Source organism: Triticum urartu, chromosome 2, assembly GCF_003073215.2.
Source record: "Triticum urartu cultivar G1812 chromosome 2, Tu2.1, whole genome shotgun sequence".
Taxonomy (NCBI): Eukaryota; Viridiplantae; Streptophyta; class Magnoliopsida; order Poales; family Poaceae; genus Triticum; species Triticum urartu.
Window position 1 is genome coordinate 391,421,765 of NC_053023.1, and position 3,785 is coordinate 391,425,549.

Genomic DNA, 3,785 nt, shown 5'->3' on the forward strand with positions numbered 1-3,785 from the left:
GATTTTAGCATCGCGAAGAGCTCAGGAATCGTTTTCGTCGTCCCTTGCATATTATAGTTCATCACGAAGTTCTAGTAACTTGGTGATAGTGACTAGAGAACTCTATCAATCACTATCTTATCTGGAAGATTAACTCCCACTTGATTCAAGCAATTGCAGTACCCAGACATTCTAAGCACATGCTCACTAGCTGAGCTATTCTCCTCCATCTTGTAGGAAAATTACTTGTCAGAGGTCTCATACCTCTTAACACGGGCATGAGTCTAAAATATCATTTTTAGTTCTTGGAACATCTCATATGCTCCATGGCGTTCAAAAACATTTTTGAAGTCCCGGTTGTAAGCCGTAAAGCATGGTGCACTTAACTATCAAGTAGTCATCATAACGAGCTTGTCAAACGTTCATAACGTCTGCATCTGCTCCTGCAATAGGTCTGTAACCTAGCGGTGCATCAAGGACATAATTCTTCTGTGCAGCAATGAGGATAATCCTCAGATCACGTACCTAGTCCGCATCATTGCTACTATCATCTTTCAACTTAGTTTTCTCTAGGAACATATCATAAATAAGACGGGGAAGCTATAAGCAAGCTATTGATCTACAACATAGATATGCAAATACTATCGGGTACTAAGTTCATGATAAATTAAAGTTCAATTAATCATATTACTTAAGAACTCCAACTTAGATAGACATCCTCTAGTCATCTAAATGATCACGTGATCCATATCAGCTAAACCATGTCCGATCATCACGTGAGATGGAGTAGTTTTCAATGGTGAACATCACTATGTTGATCATATCTACTATATGATTCATGTCTGATGGGGAACGCAGTATTTCAAAAAATTTCCTACGATCATGCAAGATCTATCTAGGAGATGCATAGCAACGAGACGGGGAGAGTATGTCTACGTACCCTTGTAGACCGAAAGTGGAAGCGTTTAGTAACGCGGTTGATGTAGTCGAACGTCTTCATGATCCAACCGATCCAAGTACCGAACGTATGACACCTCCGTGTTCTGCACACGTTCAACACAATGATGCCCCTCGAGCTCTTGATCCAATTGAGGACGAGGGAGAGTTCCGTCAACACGACGGCGTGGCGACGGTGATGATGAAGTTACCGGCGCAGGGCTTCACCTAAGCACTATGATGATATGACCGAGGTGGTAAACTATGGAGGGGGGCACCGCACACGACTAAGAGATTGTCTATTGTACTTTGGGGTGCCCCCTGTCCACGTATATAAAGGAGGGGGAGCAGGAGGCAGGCCATAGGGGCGCGCGCGCCATAGGGGAGTCCAACTAGGATTCCCAATCCTAGTTGGAGTCCCCTTCCTTTTCCAAGAGAGGAGAGAGAGGGAAGGAGGAGGATAGGGAGAAGGAAAGAGGGGGGCGCCACCCCCTCCTAGTCTAATTCAGACCAGCCGTGGGGGGGGCGACCACCCCTTGCGGCCCTTCTCTCCTTTCCACTAAATCCCATTAAGGCCCACTACTTCCCCGAGGGTTCCTGTAACCTCCCGGTACTCCGAAAAATACCCGAAACACTTCTGAACCATTCCGGTGTCCGAATATAACTTCCAATATATCGATCTTTACCTCTCGACCATTTTGAGACTTCTTGTCATGTCCGTGATCTCATCCGGGACTCCGAATAAAACTTCGGTCATCAAATCACATAACTCATAATACAAATCGTCAACGAACGTTAAGCGTGCGGACCCTACAGGTTCGATAACTATGTAGACATGACCGAGACACATCTCCGGCCAATAACCAATAGCGGAACCTGGATGCTCATATTGGCTTCTACATATTCTACGAAGATCTTTATCGGTCAAACTGCATAACAGCATACATCAATCCCTTTTTCATCGGTATGTTACTTGCCCGAGATTCGATCATCGGTATCATCATACCTAGTTCAATCTCGTTACCGGCAAGTCTCTTTACTCGTTCCGTAATGCAACATCCCGCAACCAACTCATTACTCACATTGCTTGCAAGGCTCATAGTGATGTGCATTATGGAGAGTGCCCAGAGATACCTCTCTGATACATGGAGTGACAAATCCTAATATTGATCTATGCCAACTCAACAAACACCATCGGAGATACCTGTCGAGCATCTTTATAATCACCCAATTACGTTGTGATGTTTGATATCACACAAGGTGTTCCTCCGGTATTCGGGAGTTGCATAATCTCATAGTCAAATGAACATGTATAAGTCATGATGAAAGCAAATAGCAATAAAACTAAATGATCATTATTCTAAGCTAACGGATGGGTCTTGTCCATCACATCATTCTCCTAATGATGTGATCCTGTTCATCAAATGAAAACACATGTCTATGGTCAGGGGAAAACAACAGATTTCTCATTGCGAGAGTGAGAGAAAGCGAGCGAGCGAGCGAGCGAGAGAGAGAGAGGGAGAGGGAGAGGGAGGATAGAGGGAGAGAGAGACGCCTTAGGATTAACCATATTGAACACACGTTTTTTGTTGTTTTGTGTGAACACCGAGGCCATCGCCGGCGAGGGTGAGAAGGAGGATAAGCGGCATCACAAATATGATGCCTCAGAAAAATAAAAGAGATGGACCTATTGTGGTCTTGAGTGATGGTTGTTGAGTTAAGAGCGTGTGTTATGTTTTCTCTCCCGTTGCAACGCACGGGCTCTTTTGCTAGTATCTAATAGAGTATAGTTACGTTGTTTGGACACACCATTACGCTGTGGTGTTCCAGGTGGCGCGAGTTGCGAAACTATTCCACATTATTTCAAATGAAGACCAAACTCGTAACTCAAATATTCGCCTTCGCGATCAAATCATAGAAATTTTATTTTCTTTTTACGATGATTTTCCACTTCACTCTGAAATTCTTTGAACTTTTCAAATGTTTCATACTTATGTTTCAATAAGTAGATATACCTATATCTTCTCAAATCAACAGTGAAGGTTAGAAAATAAGGATACCCGCCATGAGGCTCAACACTCATCGGAGAGCATACATCGGTATGTATTATTTCCAATAAGTCACTGGCTCGCTCCATTGGTCTGGAGAACGGAGTCTTAGTCATCTTGCCCATGATGTGACCCCGTTCATCAAATGACAATACATGTCTATGGTCAGGAAACTTAACCATCTTTGATTAATGAGCTAGTCTAGTAGAGGCTTAATAGGGACACTGTGTTTTGTCTATGTATCCACACATGTATCAAGTTTGTGGTTAATACAATTCTAGCATGAATAATAAACATTTATCATGATATAAGGAAATATAAATAACAACTTTATTATTGCCTCTAGGGCATATTTCCTTCATGAGAAGGAGATGACTCTGGAGACACGCTGCCCCAACTCTACTTCCGTTGCATGGCACTGCACATCTAGTGGTAATGATCTGTGATCTATCTCTATTAGCATGTTCCTGGATTTTCTGTGGGTAGGAAATTTTATTTTAGTCGACGCGCTCTACCATAAATCCCAACAGTGGTATTAGAGCCTCTGCTATAGGATTTGGATTCAGATTGGATGATGCATATTCGATATGTGGAGGTGGAAAATGAGATCTGTTGTCGTTTATGAGATCAGCCATGTGCACAGTTGATGTGATCAATTGCACATGGGGATCATTGTGGCTATGTTTTTTGTCAATAAGAATCGATGAGGTTGTGACACAACCTACCCCTACTGGTCGGCTTCCGCCATCGAGTTTAACAGTGAAACATAAATCCAAATCGGATATGCTTGATAAGATCGGCCAAATCAGAAAATCCGGCGTG